Consider the following 23,058-nt stretch of genomic DNA (forward strand, 5'->3'; position numbering starts at 1 on the left):
GTCTGTCGACAATTTCATTTCAGATATGTTCAGAACAGTAATTTACTATTTTATCATTTTCAGTAACTGCAGTAAACTCAAGGATACGTATTTACCTATGGAACCAATTTTTTTTTTTGCTGTTGTTAAAAATAATTCACTAGGCAAAGTCAGAGTCATTTCTAAAGATTTTTTTTATTTATTATTATGTATAAGTACACTGTCACTGTCTTCAGACACACCAGAAGAAGGTATCAGATCTCATTACAGATGGTTGTGAACCACCATGTGGTCGCTGGGATTTGAACTCAGGACCTCTGGAAGAGCAGTCGGTGCTCTTAACCACTGAGCCATCTCTCCAGCCCAGTCATTTCTGACCTAGTAGAATTATTTCTGTCCTTCCAGTATGAATGAAAGAATGTCACCATATAATGGAAACGCCAAATAGTCCTCAACAATGCCGAGCCGAGGAAGGAGCTGGCAAAGCATTTTTTTCCTGCTTGCTTCATATTTGTGTGCGTCTCACAATGCAAATGGGGCTCCTACGACTCGAGATTAATGTCATGGCTTACTGAGTTCGTTCCCTGGCATCCAAACTACAGTTGAACTAGATGACACAAAATCACAAACTGAATACTCAACAATGCTTGGAAAATGTTGGTGAATAGTCAAAGTCATTATCAGAAAGCAAAGGTCCCAGAATATATGCATGATCCACTATTTTTATTTTGGTAACCCTTCAAAGCATTGTTACGACGATTCAATAGTTTTAATACATGGAATGGCCAGGGTGAGCTCCGTGTGTGTGTGTGTGTGTGTGTGTGTGTGTGTGTGTGTGTGTGTGTTTGAGTGTATATATGTATATGTGTGTGTGTGTGCAAATATGTGTGAGTGTGTGCAAGTATGTGTATGTGAGTGTGTGCATGTGTGTGTGTGAATATGTGTGTGTGCATATGTGTGTGAGTGTGTGCATGTGTGTGTGAATGTGTGTGTGCATGTGTATGTGACTGTGTGTATGTGTGTGTGACTGTGTGTATATGTGTTAGTATGTGTGCAAGTAGGTGCATGTGTGTATGAGTATGTATATATGTCAATGTGTGAGTGTGTGTGCAAGTCCGTGCATGTGAGTGTATATGTATGAGTGTGTACAAGTATGTGCAAGTGCATATGTGTGCAAGTGTGTGTGCCTATGTGTGTGAGTGTGTGTGAGTCTGTTTGAGTGTATAAATGTGCATCTGTGTGAGTATGTGCAAGTATATGTATGTGAGTGTGTACATGTGTTTGAGTGTGTGAATGTGTGTGTGACTGCGTATGTGTATGTGACTGTGTGTATGTGTGTGTGTATGTGTGTAAGTATGTGCATATGAGTATGTGTGAGTGTGGATGCAAGTGTGTGCATGTGTGTGTGTGTATGTCTGCCTGCTCGATGACAACCTGCTCAGAAGGTAGCCTCATTTGGAAGTAGGAGTGGTGCTGATGTTAGCAAAGATCAGGTTTAAATAGAAACAATTAGAGTGTAGAGAACAAGCATCCTTGTAGGATGGTTGTTTGTTTGATTGTTTTTAACGTAGCTCATGGATTCTTTAACCGTGCCTACAGGAGTAAATATTTCTAAACTAGTGACGAAGGCGGGAGTGGGGGACAGATTGTGGATCATTACACCGTACGACTGATAATTTTTTTCAGTGGCTTCCCATGGATGTTAGAGTGGCTTTCTTTAATGTAAATGTAAGGGAAGGAAATCATCGCTGAGCAAACAAGTGGAATCCTCCTCCGTGGAGATGTTTTCATCTGTCAAACACGCTCATAGCTTAGAGCAGATTAGATGTTAGAATTTCATGAGAATGAGCCACCAGGAGCGGAATGCTCCCAAAGTCTCAGAGCTTCCAGATCACCATGAGGTCATTTAGTTCATCTTCCGGTCTCTCTCCAGAATAATGCCCAAGAGAGAAAAACATCCCTCCCCCTCACTTCTGTATGGAGGCTTCTTCAAGGTAGCCTTTTGCTTTTGTTTTGAATGAGTGCTTTATTCCTGCAGGGATATTAGAAATGTTGTTTGGCGATTAAATTATTAATTAGGCCCCATCAGGGCCCAATCCTGGGCCTTTGTGTATCTGAAGAAAGCAGTCTGCTGCTGAGCTGGAAGCCCACGCCTCACCATTTTGGGCTTTATGCTCCAGTGAAAGAGAGTCAAAAATCTGGTGCCAGAGACCTGGACAACACAGAGAAGTTCCATGATGAGAAACCCGGAGCCCAGGAGGACCTGGCAAGCTCAGGGTTTAAGCCAAGCACAATAAGGATGAGAAGCAGGATAAGTTAGTGTTGTGTGACTTGTAGAGAAACAGCCATGGGACATTTGGGGACCGGGAGGTGGAAGTTAGTAAGCATGTGTTCAAAGCAAGGAGGGCCCCTGTGGTAAGGATGTATCGGGTAAAGCTTTAACCTCTGAGTATATTTTCTTTAACTTTTGGACTAGTTTAGGTAAAACAATTTACCAGAAGGTTCAAGGATGATCTTATTAAATCAAACAAGTGGCCAAACACAGTCCATTTAATACCTGTTCTTGAAATGGAGATGCCGTGTCCAGAATGCTCTTCAGTCATGACACGAAATCCAACACCCCCAGTGTCTTGTGTGCACAACCAGAACCCACAATGCTTCACCGAGGTGCTCCTGGAGCCTCCCATCCGGGTGCCCTCAGTTCCCTGTCATCAGTTCCAATTAGGCAGGCCTAAATCCTCTGCCGAATTAGTTACTGGCAATGCACATAAACCCAGAAGCCAGTAGAACGATCATTCAATTAACAAAGGTAACAACAGAACTTGGGCTCATAATTAATTATACACGTAAGGAGCTGAGAGTCGATACAGAAGATAAGGACAAACTGGTAAAATAACCATGGTTCCTCCTTCATTTCCAAAATAAGGACTATTCAGTGGTTTATATGGTTGCCTATCTATCTATCAATCTATGTTTGTATGTATGTATGTATGTATCTATCTGTGTATGTATGTATTATCTATCTATCTATCTATCTATCTATCTATCTATCTATCTATCTATCTATCTATCTACTTACTTATTTATTATATAAGGTCTCATGTAGGCCAGGCTGAGACCTTGAATGTCTGGCCACTTTTGTTTGATTTAATAAGATCATCCTTGAACCTTCTGCTAAACTGTTTTGCCTCAACTCCTCAGAGGTTAAAGCTTTACCCGATACATCTTCATCCCAGGGGCCCTCCACACTTTGAAGACATGCTTACTAGCTTACAGTTCACGGTCCCCAGATGTCCTCTTGTTTCTGCATCCCAAGTGTTAGGATTAAAGGCAAGAGCCAAAATCATCCAGTTTATATGGTGCTGACCATCAAACCCAAGTCTTCACACATGATATGCAAACATTCAACTAACTGAACAATGTAATCAGTTCCTAGATATGGATATGGATATGGATATGGATATAGATAGAGTTTCTCTATATGTCTAAAGAAAATATAGGGTCATTCATAGAACACTAATTCTTCTGGGCGTGAGAGTTGAATTATTATTATCATTATTATTATTATTATTATTACTATTAGCAGTCCCTAGGAGAGAGATTTACTCTCTATTAGACAAAGTATTCCTTCCCAATTTAGTTCTTCTGGGTACGGACTGTGTTGCTTAGAGTAGATTCTAAGTAAAGATTAAGTTTAGTTGACAAGGCCTGAGGAGTTAAACTTGCCTTGTCAGTGGTTGGGTGACCCTGTTTCTGGAAGGACAGTACTGGACTGGTTGGGAATTATTTACAAACGTCCTTCTCTTTTCTGTTGGGTGGAAGGTGTGGTGATAACTTGGATGGGGACGATTAAATTTTACAAGCAAAAAATAATGAGACGCGTCTCTCTGGTCTCCTGCTCCAGAAACAGGACTTCCTTCTCCGTCTGACGGGGTCTAAGAGGTGTGTCATCTGAAAATGATCTTGCTGGTAACGACACATTTATCTCCACAGTGTAAGGCCAGCACGTTGCTTGCAGTGAAGCTGTACCAAGCTAATGAGTTACATTGACTGTGGCTGTGTTTTCCCACTCAGCAAGGGTTGTAATCAAGTGAGAAGGAGAACTATAATCAGTGTGTTGGTTACCAGTGAGTCTGAGTTCAGAGCCCTAGGATAAGACGGAAAGTGGAAACTGGTTTCAACCCCTGGACAAGGGACTGAGGTGCATATTTTACGTATCAAAGCCTACCAGGCCTCCAGGTTCTCCCAGCATCCCTCAGTCCCTGTCTGGCATGTCCCGCCCCCAACCTTGAACTTTCCAGCCCTGGGGCTGGGCTGCCCTTCCCGCAGAGGCTCCTCTCTTATAACAGACATTTTGCTCTCTCCCTCTCTCTCCTCCCCGCTCCCCTTCTCTTCCCCTCCCTTCATATCTTCCTCCCTTCTTCCCTCCGTTCTCTTGTCATTATGTCTCTCTCTGCATGAACCCCTTTCTTTCTTTTTCTTACCCTTCCCCCTCTCTCCCCATGACGACACCCCTGGCCTCAATCCTTGGACCAATGAACTCCCCAGAGAGCAGCTTCCCAATAAACCTGCCTTTAATATAATCTAATCTGTCTTGAACTGGCTCATTTCACTGACGGAGAAATAACCTATCAGAGAGAGCCAGTGTTTAGAGGCATGAGAGGTTAAAAGATTTCTCTTTCTCCCTCCCTCCTCTCTCTCCCCTCCCTCCTTCCATTTCTCTGCCCGCCCTTCCCCACAGGGAAGGATTAGTAAAACTCCTGTATTAGGTTGGAGTTTTATTCTTTTAACAGCCATAAAGATACAATAGATTTCCTAAAATATTCTTATTTTTCAAATCAGCATAGAACATATTAGGTATAATTACAACATGTTTGAACCGATTGTGTTCTGTGCTTCTTCGTCTCTAGAAGCTCTAATACTCCTGACTCCTCCCCTTTCCCTGCCCCTCCCACACACCCGAGCAGCCCTCCCTGGCCTGGACTCTCTAACTCTTTCACATCCCACGGTGTCTTTTTTGCCTATTCTCCATCCTTCCTCATCACCGGACATTGCCCTCTCTTGGTCTTCTCTCTACATTAGGATACAATCCTTACCTATCCCTTTTGAATCTCTGCCTTCTGCTAAGGAATAAAGCAACTTCGGATGTGTAGGAACAGTCTCGAGAATTTTTAAGTTACACCTTGATAAACACGGACATGTTAAACTCAAAGGGAAATTCCAGGATTGGTTGTGCCTGATACCTGTCCACTCGATACCTGGCCACCAAATGAGGGTCAGTACATTCTCCGTGTGCGCATCCCATAAATCATGGTAACTCGATTGGATCTTAGCTCGCCCTCAAAGAGAGTACGGGTTTTTCACTTGGGACTGCCATTAGTTTTCACCACTTCTGCATAAGAATATTCGGTGAGTTGAGTGGGTTTCAGAAAGACACGAGTCACAGTATTCTCTCATTGGCGGTTCTCAGAATTTACATAGACACTTAAAATCCCGTGTGCATATTTCACAGGATCTAGAGACAAAGGTAGCTAGGAAACAAAGAGGCCCGATAAGATAAGGAAAAAGACGAGAGCCAACGTGATCCAAATATAGCACATACTTTTATGGAAACTTAAAAATAGATAAATTAGAAGAAAGTTTTTGAAATATTTCCTTTTGACAAAGCCTAGCTGAATTATATCCAGAGAAGGCACTTAACCAGAAAAGGCCATAATTGACAGGTTCTTGTACTACAAAACGGAGAACCTGGGGACCAGGCACAGCGCCTGAGAAAGAGGGACAACGTCCACTTGTGTCTCATGTTAGACAGGATGATGGAAAAGAAACACACAGAAAAAAAATCTCCTCTGGTTCTCCACCCTCTCTGCTCACTGTGTACTAGAAAGCAGGTATAAACTCACAACGCTTGTAAGGCTAGGTAAGGACACGGACTTCCCAAGGGGAAAATAACATGTCCAATTTGGAAGCTGTAATACATGTCAAATCAACTTACAGGAGGATAGCAAGAACTGTCAACAATTCTCGGCTTGTGGTTCACAAGGAATGCTGGGAGATCGTGGGTAGTATCCGGACAGCCAGGAGTGTCTCATCAGCCATCTAAACCAGATGAAAGGCCTTTCGAAAACATGGGATTTCTATACTTTTATATTTGGAACATTTATTTTTATTGCACGCACCATCTTTTTCTGCTTTTATGACAGCGAGTAAGATGGCTGGAGTATCTATATTTTCTCTTTCCATACATATAGTTGTATGTGTGTAGTCATTATTATACAAAAATAATTCAGGGAACCGGGTTGGCTAATTCTGAGTTAGGTAGCTGGGCTCTGGGCCTCTCTTGTTGCTATATTTAATCCTTAAGCAAAAGCCCACAGAGAAGCTTTCAGTGACATTTCTTTCTATTAATGTCTCTTGTTTAAAAATTCATTAAAACTTTTGTCTACGCTGTGATTGAAAGTCTCCATAGCAAAGCTTAAACATGTGGTAACAGGCCATCCCGTTGGCGCACGCGAGACGGTGGATTTCATATTTCCATATGTACAGAGACGTTTTCAAAAAGGAAAACTATTTTCATTAAAATTGCCTCAGAACACTTCCTGGATTTGAAGTACTTAATGATTCCAAAAGTACATTTTTAAACTCGAGAGAGAATTCCTGTGTCTTGGAAGAGTTGAAGCATTCTGCCCACACAATGTGTTTCCCATCAGCTTCCTTTGACAAGTCGCAGCCTGTCAATATTTAGACATTTTGAGAATTTTTTTTTTTTTTGCAGGTGACATCAGGACAGGGAGTCTTTGCAATGATTTAAAAAAAAAAAGTCTTAGTTTTATTGTCTCAAAGAGTCCCGAGGTCTAGAGATTAAGGAGAATTACACCATCACTTAAAGACAGCATACTTCTAGTTGACTCAATAAAATTAATTTTCTGCTGTTTCTCCATTCTAAATTGTTGGACTGAAGTTGGAGCAGGATGGAAAAGTCATGACAGAGGTATCCAGGTAGGGGCAACATGGTAGGGGCCATCATGGTAGTGACATCATTTCCAGAGCATCATGATAGAGAGGGAATCGTGATAGGAACATCATGGTGGAAACGTCTGGATAGGGGGCATCAAAAGCAGCGGGATGCGGGATGCGGGATGCGGGATGCGGGATGCGGGATGCGGGATGCGGGATGCGGGATGCGGGATGCGGGATGCGGGATGCGGGATGCGGGATGCGGGATGCGGGATGCGGGATGCGGGATGCGGGATGCGGTACCCGCAGCTGAATCAGAGCTGAGGGAGGAAGCATTTTGGGAATCTAAGAGTCTAGGCACCTTCTACACTGGGAAAGATTTTAACTCACAGCCCTGGATGATGCTGAGGATGAAACAAAAGAACTTGTAGGTCTTTTAAAGAGGACGCCAGCACGTCCTCGAATGCCATTTTACCCGGGCTTCTCTACACGAGCAGGCTGTGACGTCATTAACCGTCAGCGCAAAAGAATCTAGACTCTAGAATCCAGTGATCATTCTAGAATCATCCTCTGGGATGCCTGTGGGTGATCCCTGTGTTATTATGGGAAGACCCCCGTCAGGGATGGCACCATTCCTTGCCTAGCACAGAGAGCGTGAACTGAGAAGGCAGGAGCAGCACGCATTCATCATCCCACTCTCCTTCCTGATGGTGGATGAAGTGTGACTGGCCGCTTCACGCACCAGGCAGACCTGACTGCCCAGCGTGGTGGGATTTTGAACTGTGAGCCCAAACAAGCCCTTCCTCCTTAAGATGCTTTTGTCTGGAGGATTTCAGCACGAGGATAGGGAAAGAAACAGCCACACAGCTGACAAAAACCACTAAGGAAAGACAGAAGGGAGACAGATCAAGAGCTCATAGGCGGTCACAAAACAGTTCCACAGGCAGATAGATGTACGAGAACGAACTTCATTATTTTTCTGTCTTCATTGAAAGCAATGGGTCAGTGTTTGGGGTCTTTCTTTAGTTAATATTCTGAACTCTGAAAGATCTCAATTCCTCTTTCCTTGGTGACTGCCCAGGTGCCCCTTTGCCATTTTCCAGAGGAGCCATTTGTCACCCGCATGAGCAGGGAGGAAGGGGGGTGGCTGATTTAAATACCTTAACTTGGAATTTACTATGGATTTAGAATCTGACTTAATGTTGCATTAGCCTTTGGTGGCTGCTTTACTGCCTTTAAAACATGCATATATAATTGGATACTGTAATGCTTTGCAGGCAAAATAAATACCAACTCACACTTAAATAAATACTCTGAGTGATGAAGTTCATGTAGGCATAAATTAATCATTTACCAGTTAACCAATATGCACAGGAAAGAAATGAATCACTTATTAAGGCTCGCCTCATCCATCAAGCGGAAAAAACAAAACGCTGATATATTTTATAGTGCCACTGTGAGGGAAATGTATAAAATTATGGCAAACCAGTTTATAAACCATAAAATGCAGTATGAACATTAAATTAATAATATTTGTACTAATTCAGATTCAACACCCTCTGCATTAAATATAACTTTTTTGCCTATTGAAGCATGCACAAATCCAAGTCGGGGCTTTTTATTTGATTTTTAATGGTGTCCTCAGAATCCTTCAGAGCTTCGCCGGAGCTATTGGCTAGGTTAAAACATTTTCCTGGCTCGCTCCTCCGTTTTTTGAGACGAAGTTCTTAGCTGTTCATATCCCTATGGACATTTCCAAGCGGCTTTTTTTCAAAGGGCGTAAGATCTCTCACTAATGCGGGCACAGTGTTGCGAAGAGACTAGGCGTCCAGGTCTCCTTTAATTAGGTAGAAGATACATTGTCACAGTCTGGGTTTTGCTCTATTGTATGTTGCAGATGGAGGTGGAGCTGATATGAAAATTGAAGGTGCTGGTCTCTGGTGCTCTCTGCATATTGACATTAAACAGACCCTCAGTGCAAACCCTCCAGGCAGGGTCAGCAACGGGGGCGGGGGTGGGGGGATAGTGAATGGTGGTGTTCGGTTGGGGTAGGGTGGGGTGGGATGGGTTGGGGGTGGAGGTGAATCCAGGTCCTATAGCTTTGGAACTCAAAATGCTTCAGGTTTTCGAGATAAATCCACACACCTTTTCCCTTCCGCCTAGAAACACCACTCGAGGGCACAAGGGAGACCTGAGCAGCACAGACCTGAAGACTTCTCTTCTGAACGGAGGCTTATTATTTAGCAATCCTGGGATCCACCCAGCACATACTTAACATTTTCAAGGTCCCTTTGCCAAATGGTAGAACACGGAATGATAGAACATGGAGGAGGACATAGATACAGAGATCCTCCCTCTTCTATCAAGGCATGAGACACGGCTAGCCAGAGATGTCTCAGACGCTGCTAATCTTCCCAGTGTATCACATGACATCATTAAGAACAAACAGTGAACGATCCTTGGTCATGAACTGTATTTCCAGTTGTGAGAAGGTAGATTTAGATTTTTTTTCTTGGATCAGGATTAAGTGCCCAATATTTGTTTTATGTGTGGGGGAAAATGTTCTCAGCTTCAAAGGAAACTTATCTTCATGGTTTTTTTTTTTCATTAGCTATCAGTAAGCTTGAGTTTCCAATCCTCCGCTCCTATCTTGATTCACCCAAGAATGTTCTCATCGGGAACCTAGTTTGTACTAGATGAGTTACCATTTAGGTGCTAACCATATTCTTGTCTGATAGCAAAAATACTAGGGAGAGGGGAATGGCTGCAATGCAGACGTGTCCTGTTAAACTCAGTAGGGGCAAAAGCAGGCAGAATGAAATGCCATCTATTTCCTAAATCTAACAGGGAGCAAAATTTTCCCGGTGGACCGATAACGTGTCTGTTTTCACGATAGCGCCCTACTGCCTGTCACTATGGCTCTGCAGTACAGTTTGAGACCAGGTTTTGTACCACCTCTTACATGACTCTTTCTGCTTAGAGTTACTTAGGCAACTTGGGTCTTAGCATAAGGGAACTCTGATAAAGGTAGAATACCGGGACCAAAAAATGAATAGAAGGCAAAATAAAGCTTTGAGGGTAGAGAAAAGGGGTTCATAGGGGTATAGGCCAATGTAACGAATAACTGTTCATGAGTGCAGAGGCTTGGGAAACCAGCAGGTGAACCCAACAGCGAACACTGTCTTCAAGGAAAAGGGAGTTAAGTATAAAATTTATCTGAGGGAGACATAGGCCATGGGAGAGGAGGTGGGTGTGAGGGAAGCAGACAACAAAGGTCGTATTGGGAAGACAATGTTTGAACAGACACTAGAAGCTGAGGACAGCAAGTGACAAGGCTGTGAGATCAAGTCATACTGTAGAAGAGTCAATGAGTGTGGAAAGGTCTGGAGGCAAGTGGAAGTCAAAGGACCCTGAGTGTCTGGATTGGACTGGAATTGGGGAGGAGAGAGAAGGAAGAGAGGTCTGTGAGGCCAGAGCCCTTGACTCTGAACGACTCAACACTGTGGGAAGATCTAGAGTAAAGAGCAAGATGATAAGCACCCGTTATTGGCATGAGAAAGATGGGGGGACAAACACATTTCCTTAAATGGATCAACACCAATAACTATGTTTGCCCACATTGAATAGATCTGATCCAGACGTGGATGACAAATAAGAGTTTGCAATGCAATGCAATGCAAAAAAAAAAAAAAAAAAAAGAAAGAAAGAAAGAAAGAAAGAAAGAAAGAAAATGCGGTGCAAATGCATCCAAATATTGCAATGAAAAAGAGGGCGTAGAGCTTGCCACCCTGTGAGGATCCAGTAACTTAACTTAAAAGCCTTGCCACAGTGCCAACTATTAAGGCTGAGCACATCTTTAATGAAAGATAAAACATGTGCTCTAAAAGCAAAAACAAAGCAAAACAAAAAACCAAACCAAATCAACCAACCAACCAACCAAACAAAATTCTCTTGGGCTGGAGAGGTGGCTCTGTTGGGAGAATGGTTGTGTAGTGTTCTGTAAGCCTTGGGTTCAGTTATCAGCGCTGCACAAAACTGTGTGTGGTGGCACAATGGGAAGGTAGAGGAAGGAAAATTGCAACTACACAATGATTTTGAGGGCAGCCTAGGCTACAAGAGACTGCCTTAAAAGAAAAAGAAACAAGATCCCAAAGAAATAGAAATAAAAACAGCATTCATGCTTGGGGATTTCAAGTACCTATTGCCAGAGTAGATAAATTCCTTTCCTAAATCTTGTGTAAGATGTGGTAGAAATGAGTGCCTTTGTTTTTTTGTGTGTGTGTGGGGGGGAGCTGGAAATGCAGGACACAAGAAGGAACCTTGTTTCCAGGTGAAGAGAGACAGAGTTTGGCTTAGACTTGTCTTTATTTTCAAACTTAAAGCCCTTTGGCATCAGGAACACGAAAGGAGTGACTATCCTCCAAGGAAAAAAGGGAATGAGGAATTGAATGCATGAGTGACAAATGAATTTAGCCCATACCGGGTCCTTGGACCGATTAGATTATGCATAGTTTGCGCCTTACCTCTCCTGAGGATTTTCAGGTTAAATTGGGGCTGAGAAAGTGTCATTCTAGGTAAGAGTGGCCACTTCCCTCTCTGAAGTAGGTTACTATGTTCATCTGGGAAATTTTCTGTTGAGTTATAATTACTTGGCTAATTAAGAAGGGGATTATTAGCTTTATTAGATATGCCATAAAGAGAGGCACACTATTTTTCTTTCATTTTAGAAATTCACCTTTATTTTCTTAGAAAAATTCTCACTGGGAAATTAGATGTTTAATATCTGTTTTCTTCCTCCTCTTCTCATCTCCTCCCTTTAAAAAAAATTAGAGACAGGCAATGTCTCCCTAAATTCCTAGACTGATTTCAAACTTCTCCTTCTTAGCCCCTGAAGTTATAGCATTTGGATGTGTGCTGGTGTGACTGGCATTTCCTTTTGAAGTTAACCTAAATGAAATGAGTCAAAGATTTTTGTTTGTTTTCAAGACAGGGTCTCACTATGTAGCTCTGGCTGTCCTGGAACTCACTATGTAGACCCTGCTGGTCTTGAACTCATGGAGATCAGCCTGCCTTTGTCTCCCAAGTGCTGGGACTAAATACTGAGTAGAAGGGATGTTGTTTGAGCTTATTTTCATAAAGAAGTCTCTCTAAACATCACAGAAAGTGCTTTACAATGACAACTGAAGGTCATCACAGCCACCATATTAATTCGAGACACCCAGAATTAGTTTCGAGTCAAAGAAAAAAAAATGGAATCAAAGACCATTATCTTTTATTAACTGCTTACCATCTGCCAAATGCTTTATGTCTCATTTAATTTTCCCAACACTCCTGTGAGGTAATGATATTCTTGTTAAATAGGCAAGAAAACAGCTCAGAAAAGTTATGTAAATTATTCAGAGTCCTAGAGCTTACATGGTCCCAACCTTGAAATGGAAACTCTCAGGTATTTTGACCCTGAATTCTTATGTTAAGAATCTTCTCTACTTAAAATAAATTCCTATGTTAAGAATCTTCTCTACTTAAAATAGCTTAGTTTAAGTCAATCATGTGTGTGTGTGTGTGTGTGTGTGTGTGTGTGTGTGTGTTTTATTCAACTCGTTTTGAGATTGTCACAGCCATGTCTCATGTAACTAGCTAATGAGATCTTACATAGGCAGAAAGTAACTTCTGAACTTCATTTGTCCAGACCCAAGTCTGTTTCCTAAAACAAAGGCCTGACCACCAAGTAGTAGCAGAAGTTAAAATGTACCACGAAGGAGTGCTCTGTCTTATTTCTTCCTGACTTCTGAGTACACAGACATCACATGACAGATGGTGAACTTTGATACTACCTATCCTTAGACCTTCTAGAATGGTTAAGCATTAAGTAGGTCAGCATCTAAAAACAGGTCACCCCAAGCAGATGCTTGGCTGGTTAACACAATGTCCCTGAGAGGGCTGACTACCTCGTTTGCAGTGTTCAGGGCTAACACCACGTGTATGATTCTCTTCCTTCTCAACTCCATCATAGTAACAAGAGCATCAGCCTGGCCCGGTATTTTTTATGAGGAGTAATCATGTCAGGCACCATGCTCATTCCATCCATGCCTTTAATTAAGCCTTTCTCAGCCTTGTTTTCTTGACCTCTTGTGCTGAGGAGAATTCATTGTGGGGACCTGTCCTGCAGGTCTGTCATGATTTGTATATGCTTGGCCCAGGAACTGGCACTATTTGGAGGTGTGGCCTTGTTGGAGGAAATGTGTCTCTGTGGGCATGGGCTTTAAGACCCTTGTCCAAGCTGCCTGGAAGCCACTCTTCACCTAGCAGCCTTCAGATGAAGATGTAGAACTCTCAGCTCTTCCTGCACCATGCCTGCCTGGATACTGCCATACTCGTGCCTTGATGACAATGGACTGAACATTTGAACCTGTTAGCCAGCCCCAATGAAATGTTGTCCTTATAAGAGTCATGGTGTCTGCTCACAGCAGTAAAACCCCAGCTAAGACTGTCTAAGGATATTAGCAGCACCCGAGGCTTGCACTCACTAGCTACCAGTTGTATATATAGTCACAGCCCAAATTCTAGTCCTTATGAATTATTACTTGGGACCAAAGACACCCACTCACTGAGAACTGGTTTGCTTCCTCAAGGTCTTTGGGAAGTACTGCTAGTGGCCTAACATCACTGAAGGGATCACTGTGGCTCTGGGAAGTCTAAGGAAGATGTCTAAGATAGCGTGATGGTAAGCTAGAGAACTCAATGACCGTAGACCAACTTAAGGCCCGGGGATGATTTCAATGCAGACCACCACAGTGCATGAGGGTTGCTTCAACACATTAGATCTCCTTAATGCATGCATATTGCATTTGTGCATATAGACTGCCTCAATACAGTAGACCACCTCAGTGCATGCACACTGCCTCACTGCTTGTAGATAACCCCAATTCAATAGGCCACCTTAATCCAGGAAACTCCTTCCATGTATGTATTCTGCCTCTGCGCAGGGGTTCCATCTCGATGCGTATGGATTGCTTGATGTATTTGACTTCCTCTGTTTTCAGGGTTTCTTACTCTGTGCATGAAATTCACATATTAATTTCATTGCTCCTTTCCCCTTCCCCTCTCCCCTCCTCCTCCTGTACTCTAAAGTGAAGATGGAGGAGTGGCAAGAAGTGGCCTTACATGACACAGACACACCACACTGAGCTTGTACTGTCCCGTGATCTTTTATTCAGCAGATTAATTCCATTTTAATTGGAATTCTGGAAACTAATGAAAAAAAATTACAAGTGTTACTGGGTACAGTCTCAGGGTTCTTGAATCTGTCTGATTTAATTCTAACCAATTAGTGTGCCATTATGGAGGGATATTATGCTTAGAATCAATATTAAGCTAAACACTAATATTTTATTCAGTATTAAAAATTTATACAAATGGTAACACAAGTGCTCTCTCTAAGTGAGAGAAAATGCTTCTTTCGGGTGATTCCAGCAAGAGAGGAACTTGTATCTTTTTAGGAAACCATTGCTATTAAGTTTCACATAGGATATTGCTTAAAAGAAGGGAAGTTAATTGAACAAAACCTATTTTCCTTTATAACGCATGAGTTTTCCAGGATATTCAACTTTCTTTCCTTTTTCAGACCTTCAGTGTAATCCTGTGTTAAGAGGGTAACTATTGATGCCTGTCCTTCAGGACCAACCAGAGTGAAGCTACTGTAACACTTGTCTTCATTTTAGGGTACCATTTCTTTCCACCTCTCTCTTCTTTATTTTCCCATTTGGGTTGCGGGATGGCTAGCGTTAATTGTCAACTTGACAGGACCTAAAACGAGCTGGGGGTGTGGGTGCCTGTAGGCATGCCTGTTGGAGACTATCTAGATTCCATGAATTGATGTGGGGAAGACCTATAGTTGTTGTGAACAGAGCAGGAACCTTGGTCTGTGTAATGTAGAGAGAGTGCGTACTGAGTACTAGATTGTATCCTTCCCAGCTGTTTCCTGCTTGTGATGCCCTGTGGCCAGCCGCTTCAAGCTCCCACTCTCCTTAGTAGACCACCAGCATGGGCTGTACCTTGAACTGTCAGTCAAATTAAAGCCTCCCTCCCTTAACCTGTTTTTCACAGGATGTAGTTTTATAGCAACAGGAAAAAAAAAATAAGGGTGACTTATATATCCCTTTTGATTTGCATATATTCCTAGGTTGGAGTTTGAACCCAAATACGTCCGGATTCTGCTTTGTATGTCTTCCTCGCAAAGAGGACTACATCTAGGTACCTTGTAGCAAGCCTAGGCACACACTGAACTAGACAGGTATCTGATAGCTGCCTAGAGATAGCCTTGTTAGGCATTGTTTCCCAGGGCATTCAAAGCTGTTTTCCTCTTAGTGTTCATTTCTAGCCTCTCACACTCCGAGTGCTGCTCCTGGGCACCTTGCAGACCCTGCCTCAATCCCACGTGCTATTTCCCCTGCTTAAGCAATTCTACTCTCGTCCCTTAAGTATGTCTTTCAAGATTCCATGTGAGGGTGGACAGAACCATTTCTGTAGTGTAAACTGATTATGGGACCTATCTCTCAATTTCTCAGTCAAATATTCAGGAGCTCTCTGGAAACTCTACCCTTTAAAATGCCCCCAACTATTAGAGCTCACCTTTCAGCACTAGAATTAGAAGAATTTGGCTCCACATTTTTATGTCTCTAAACCAGGTAGATAAGATTGGTCTGCTAAATGCACCTTTTATGAATCGTGAAGGAAGGTGGGGTGGGAAGGTTGTAAGAGTCGGAGGGTAGGGAGGAACAGAGAAGAGACAGGTCTTCTGGACATGCTAGTGCTGTGGGGCAGTCACCAGAGGAGACGGCTACGACATGAGTTTAAGACAATAGAAAGTGTTAGCTGGGAGACTATGCTTGGTGAGGCACTGATCCTTTCCCAGGGCGAGCTTTTAAGCACAAAATCACGTTCTGGGTTGACATATTTTGGTTAACAAGGGGTGGAAACCAAAAGGCAAGGTTAGTACATTTAGAGACTTCTTCAGAATTATGGACTTTGATGGATTAGGCCTTTGTTGTCCTTTTGGCAGATGGTGCTGTCTACTCACTGAGTTCTACGGCCCGAATGGGACTTCCATCATGGCGTCAGTTGTGCTACAGTCTGAGGTTCTGTTACAACAGGATAGCTGCAATCCATGAGTTCACAGCAGCTGTGACTACCTGCCCACCATCAAACCAGTCAGCAAGGGGCTGGGAAGGCTCACAAGGGCTTCCCCACCTCTGGCTGAGAGAGTTCATGGCTTCTAGGGGGAGGGAGAGTCAGTTTTCTTTAAGGGTGTGGCCCCAAGTAGGTCAACCATGGAGATGGCTCCATGCCCAGGAGTATATGGGCAGTACAAGTCGTACTCAGTGGGTTATTTTATTTTTAAAGAAGGTTGAGGTTGAGGTAAGGGTCTAAATATATCCATTCTAGTGTTGTGGGCTTCCTTATTAATAATAATAATATTATTATTTTAAATCTAAAGTCCCCATTTGCTAAACCTCTGCATCCCTCCCTACCTCTCTCCTGTCTCTTTCCTCTACATATGAGTCTACAGAATTAAAAATAAGTACATGAAGTTGGGAACGGGGGGCAGGGGCGGAGTGGGCTGTTGTGGGGAGGGGAGGTTGGAGATGATTGAAATACATTTTAAGCACGTGTGAGATTTGCAAAGAATTCATCAAACTCTTTTGTACCCTGAGAGCTTACCTAAAATCCTGAAGGCATAGTGGCAGTTAAAAATAGAATTGCATAGTCAAAGCAGGGGAAAGAAACACCCAGAATAAATGGAACTTATTGAAACATTAGGAATTAGACACGTGTTCAGCATGCGTATACTTTCCATCACAGAGAGAACGTTTCACATAGTAACGTTTAATAGGTTGACTTTTCTAAAATACAGGGGCATTTGAGTTAGCAACTTTTATGTACATAGCTGTTCTGAGACGCCTTTTAAAAGCAAAGGCCAGCGCCTTAATGAGAGGCATTATGACACGGGTCTATTTGAATTTGGCTTATGAAAAATGGCTGGAAAATTGAAAGTCTGCATACGCTGCAAATGGATTTAATGAATGGAAACCCCAAAAACGGAATGTCTTTAAATGAGCAATTGCTTAGGGGATTAATAGTGTAAACAGGATCCTGACTCATTAGCGCAAGTTCCCCTCCCCCTAGTCAGAGATGTAGGGGCAAACAACTGCCTACCTACGCTTTAAGTTATGTATGCACACGTGGTGACATATAGTGACTATGGTCCCAGCACACTTAAAACCTTTCAATAATTTGTTCACAGGCTTAGCTTATGTTTACTTTTGCTTTGCAAGTGCTGTATTTATGGGCAGATAAGATATGGTGCTTTAAACGTGCCATTTCAGCCTTATGTACAATTTTTAGACACAGAATAAACCATTTTTCAGGGAACCTTGGCCCTTTCCAAGCTCTTCCATACATCCAATCTATATGCTAATACCAGAGTAGTCACATGGCTTATTATTAAGGGTTCCCTTAAGGACTTCTACTTTGTAATGTTTTGTTGAAGTTACTCTGTGTAGTTAGTGGTAATAAAAGCCACATTTGTCTAAGAGTTATCTGTAACTCAGCCCTCACATACATTCAGGTACGTGCTCTTCCCCAAGCCTGGAATAACTGAAATGCTTACACTATTCATAGCTACACACAGAAGGCATTTCTGTAAAATATGCATCGGAACATTAAATATAGAAATAAAAATAAAACACATTGTGGACTGAAATTAACACAGGAGTTTGTGGGTAGGCAAGGCAGAGTCAGTCTGGGAAGAAGAAGAAAAAAAATCCATCAACATTGTCCTTTTTCTCCAAAAGCTGATTTCTCCTGTTCACGCTGACCTTTGGCCTAGCCACTTGCAGAGTGATCATGAATTTCTGAGTTGAAAGCAGACCAGTGCTGGGGCCAAGAGGGGTGTAGATACTCCACGTGGGACATCTGGGAAGAACAGGAGCGCTACTGAACAGCAATCTGTCCATTTCTAAATCTTTCTTGTATGCGGCCATGATGTTTCAGGGACCACATGTCAGTTTTGTGCACAAAACTCTACTTGTATATAAAATATGCAGGGAAGACTCATGTTATTTTCATGATTCCAACTCCTATGTAGGTCAAGATGACTCAAATTCTAGATCAGAGGAAACATGTTCAACTACAATTTATAAAACCCATGATGTAATGTTTAAAAATGGAGTGTTCTTATTTCCTTTTTTTTTGTGAAAATGCAAAAACCCTTAAGATGAGTCTTGTTGTTATTCATACAGTGTGCCATCTTTACGCAAAGCAACATTTCTACATTTAAAAAAAAATATATATATATAAATACACACACACACTTTGGAGTGCAACGCTAATTTGGTCACACAAATTAGTACTTACCATGCAAACGGGAAAAATAAGCTTCAATTCCATTTTCATTACTGAAGATAGCCTGGTGAAGTGTATGCTTCTAGATGCCTCTTTGTTGTAAAACCTAGGAAGGAGTTGGAAGCATGAGACACATAGTGAAGAGAAGTTGCCAAAAAGTATTTGTTCCATATAGCAGTGATTATTCTTCATCAGGACAAGAAATGCTTAGCTAGGACATATCATTTGGAAATCTCCCAAAAAATTAGAACAAAAGGGGCTGAAAGCTGGACCTAGGGAAAGGGTCCACCTTTGGAAGCAGGATGCCAGAGTGAACCTTCCTCGAGGGTTTATTATTATTATTATTATTATTATTATTATTATTATTACTACTATTATTAATCATGTAGTCTGGGCTGCCCTCAATTATTTTTCTTTAAATCATGTAACCTGGGCTTGCCTCAACACTTGTTACATAGCTAAGGATGACCTTGAATATCAGCTCCCATGCATCTATATCCCCAGTGCTAGGACTACAGGCAAGCATCAGTAACATGCCTGGTTTTATACAGTTCTGGGGGTGGGACTCAGGGCTTTGTGCATGCTAGGCCAGTCTGTGCCAACTGAGTATGATCCCTGTTCCCATGATCTTAGCTACTTGGTAGGATTGTTCTGATGATCCAGTGAGGTAAGGAGTGGAGAGATAATCCTATTAAAACAACAGGTGTTGCACTCAGCTAAGATTGAACTAAACTGACCTTCTAATTTTCATCGATGGCTAGATGCAGGCCCTGTCACACCTGTACAGTAAGCTGATGCACAAACAGACTACACGCATACCTAACAGTACCTTTTGCAGGTCTAGCTGGTTACGGCCATCGGCCCTCCTGCCAAACAGACAAAATATGATCATGTAAGGCAAGCGCCAACTGCAGCCAATCAGGTGGCTTTGGGTTGTCACTCTCTTTTCTCTGGTTATAACATTATCTATTTGGAAGAATGGAATCTTCTGGACATACTTGTCTCAGAGTATTGTCAAGTTAGACATTTCTTTTTACTTTTCATTCTCTCTCTCTCTCTCTCTCTCTCTCTCTCTCTCTCTCTCTTATGTGTGTGTAGTGCTGGGATAAACAAGGATAAATTAAACTATTAGACTCAACTGATCTCAGCTTTTTAAAGAAAAAACAAACCAAAAACCAAAAACCAAAACCAAAAACCCAATAAAAACAAGGTACTTAGTATGTTTGTATCCTGACACATTTTACCTTAAGGATTTGATGTGGTTTCCAAAAATTGAATCAATTAAGATCTGAATAAAAATCAGAAAACAACATTGAGAATAAAAAAGAATGCGCATGCACACACTCAAGTATATGACACACATGCACACACATACATTCATGCTCACATACATGTGCATACAGGCATATAAGCACATGTACACGTATACACAGATGTATGCACAGACATGCTCAAGTGCAGACACATATACATTTGCACACATGCAATGTACACATGTTCACACACATGTACACACGTGCATACACAGGCATACACATGCACACACTCAAGTCTATACACACATACATGCATATATATACACACGTGCTCATACACATGCATACAACATCACACACACACACACACACACACACACACACACACACACACACACTGGTCAACCCAGTCAAAGAAGAATTTGTATTTGAATTTCTTAGTACTTTGGGAAAAAAAAGGCCATAAATTTTTAATATCCTCAGAAGAAACCATGTTACCTTATCACACTCTAGAGAAAGCAACTATTTCATCCTTCTGGCATGAAATCCATTCCTAGAGACTTTTCATGTGCAACCGCACAAAAACGTTGAGATAAAATGGACTATTTATACACAGGAATGGCTATATGGAAATTGAAACACAAAATAGCACTTTTCTATGGAGTTGGTGATTATTTCTATGAAAAGAGTGTTATTCCTAAAGATGAACTTGACGCCTGGCTTGGCAGCATCACAAATATACTTAGAAATATTCAATTAGCAAATCATTCGTGTCTTTCAACTGTGTGTGTGTGTGTGTGTGTGTGTGTGTGTGTGTGTGTGTGAGAGAGAGAGAGAGAGAGAGAGAGAGAGAGAGAGAGAGAGAGAGAGACACGGAGGCCAAAGGATGACTTTGGCTGTGGTTTCTCAGGGGTCATCCATCTTGTTTCTTTGAGACATGGTCTCTCTCTGACCTGGAGCTCACCAAGCTTGGCTGGCTGGCCAGAAGGTGAGCCCTAGGGATTTTCTTGTCTCTACGTCTTTAATGTTGGGTGACAAGCACATGGCAACACAGCTAGCTTTTCATGAGCATTCATTCTTTGCCCAAACACTTACCAACTGCACTCTGTCCTCAGCCCCACAAAGACTACTCCCTTTATGAAATCCCTGTCTCAGCACTGAGGAGAGTCTGTTGGGGACTCTAGGTCAGTCACTGCTCATTAATAAACAGAGCATTGAACTGGAAAGATGAATCGGGGGTGCTCTGAGAGAGTTCCTACAGCTGTACAGCCCAGGGAAGATCTGTTCCCCAACCCCATATGTTGGGTTCTCCTGGCTTCTGTGGAACCTCCACGGCCTGTCTATCAGAAAACTCACCTAACTCTCATCATCTGGCTTCTTCCTATTTCCCTTCCCGACAGCAGCAGGGGCTGTAGAGAGGCTATCCACCTGGCAGCCATTTTATTCAAATCAAGAATCATTGATATCTTTACTGAGGCCAGATCCTCATCTTCACCCTCTCCTGAGTTTACTTGTCTGTCCGCACCTAAATCAGTGGAATTATCACTCTCTCCAGCTCAAAAAGGCTGTGGTTTTTTGTTTTTTGTTTTTGTTTTTGTTTTTTTTTTTGTTTTTTTTTTTTTTTTTTTTTTTTTTTTTTTTTTTTTTTTTTTTGGTTCTTTTTTTCGGAGCTGGGGACCGAACCCGGGGCCTTGCGCTTCCTAGGTAAGCGCTCTACTTGTTTTTTTTTTAACTCTTTATTCCAGGCTGGTACCTCCTCACTTCCCATGAGTCAAAACTGGAGATGGCTGCTCTGTAGATAAAGGCTTGGTTCCCTATTTAACATTCAAGGGTCCCCGGTTTTGCTTGGGATGGTTCTAACCCAGCAAAGTCTTTGCTCTCAGGAAGTTTATATGCCACCTGGGGACACCCTCCGGATTCACATATCCAACCTTCATGTGGGTCACAGTCTCCTTAAGCATGGTGGGCACTATATAGCAATTCCAGGATTTTTTTTCTTTTCTTTTCTTTTTTTCTTTCTTTCTTTCTTTCTTTCTTTCTTTCTTTCTTTTTTTTTTTTTTTTTTTTCCGGAGCTGGGGACAGAACCCAGGGCCTTCCGCTTGCTAGGCAAGTGCTCTACCACTGAGCTAAATCCCCAACCCCAATTCCAGGATATTTAAAAGCATCATTGCAGACTGAAGACATGGGTCAGGATGCTTTAGAACATATGTTTAGTAACTGTAAGACTGTCCAAGTTTGTTAGAGAAAAAGAATGAGAATTTAAAAAAAATACAACCAAACAAAATAAAAGATACTTTTTGGGGGGGGGGGATGGATATTATCTTATTTCCCTCTGTTATAAATACAAACTGATTTTGACCTTTACATAGAAGTCAAGTTAAAAGCGTACGTATGAGGAAAAGTGCCCAGCTCGGAAAATCAGATCGCAAAGTACATTCGAGATTATCTTGTAAATGTATCTTATGGACCAAGATGCTTATGATAGAACTCCCACAAGGAACTGAAAGATCTCTTCCTGGTTCTTGGCCCTAAGGACTGGCAAGAGTAAGACAGCACGCTGTTCATTGACCAAACCAACGCAGCAGACCTTTCAGGCTCCCTTCCCTCCCTCCTACCCACCCCACCACCACTTTCCCTTCTCATCCCAAACAGAGATAATCACAGGGCTCACCTTCATTTTCTCACCTCCCATTGTCTGGCTTCAGTTTAACAGTTTAACATGGTCAAGGTGCTGAGACAGTGACCTTCACTGCAAATTCTCTCTGGGAGGGATCAAAAGGCCAAGTGACATCAGGGGTGGGGAGGGAAACAGGCTGTGGCTCGCTCCAAGAGGTCTCTGAGCACAAGTGCTTCCACTCTCCAGCCTGTGGGTTCCTGCCCACACGCAGCAATGCCAACCAGCAGGGGCGGTGTCAACAGTGCTTTGTGGACACTTCTCCGCTTGTTTACACTAGGCACAAATAGGTCACTGATAGCAGAAACCGGCGGGGCTGGGCCGAGGTGCCCGGACTAAAGGATCACACTCTCTCTCCAGTTCAGACCCCGCACCGTGTTACTGTCCCGTGCCCACACGCCACCCATTTTCTCTCCTTTCCTCGTGGTCACCGACATATCACACGCTCATACTGTGCTTTCTTCCTGGGTACAGTTTAAAGACACATGTAAAATCGATCAGGTAAGAACACGAATAAAAGAAAAAGAACCCCAGGCAGAATGAATTACAGATAAAGTTTTTGGCATGTATTACTTTGCAATTACTTATTAGTATTTTGAAAATAATTTTCTACTGATCAATCCTTTCCTCTCTTGCTCAAGAGAAAAGATAAATAAATAAATAAATAAATAATAATCCCAAAGTGTCTACATATACAGAGTTATTTCTTTCTATTTATTTATTTTTTTTATTGTTTTAAATTAAAACAATTAATTAATTAACTTTATACTCCAGATTTTATTCCCCTC

General features: G+C 42.2%; 1 protein-coding gene across 4 annotated transcripts in view; it reads right to left on the reverse strand.

Annotated features, from left to right (window-relative positions):
• Rhobtb1 (Rho-related BTB domain containing 1) overlaps positions 1-22,444 on the reverse strand; it is a 128,951-nt gene extending 106,507 nt beyond the window's left edge. For 2 of the 4 annotated variants that reach the window (XM_087597491.1, XM_087597492.1), the window contains exons 1-2: positions 22,268-22,444; positions 18,352-18,445 (exon numbers count right to left, since the gene is read on the reverse strand). The gene's annotated coding sequence lies outside the window, so the exon portion shown is untranslated. Of the gene's footprint in view, positions 1-18,351; positions 18,446-19,583; positions 19,628-22,267 lie in introns of all 4 variants that reach the window. The other 2 variants (XM_087597498.1, XM_087597497.1) reach the window with 2 other exon arrangements.
• Positions 22,445-23,058: the final 614 nt, after the last annotated feature.

The sequence above is a fragment of the Rattus norvegicus genome, chromosome 20 (assembly GCF_021556685.1).
Source record: "Rattus norvegicus strain SHRSP/BbbUtx chromosome 20, alternate assembly SHRSP_T2T, whole genome shotgun sequence".
NCBI lineage: Eukaryota > Metazoa > Chordata > Mammalia > Rodentia > Muridae > Rattus > Rattus norvegicus.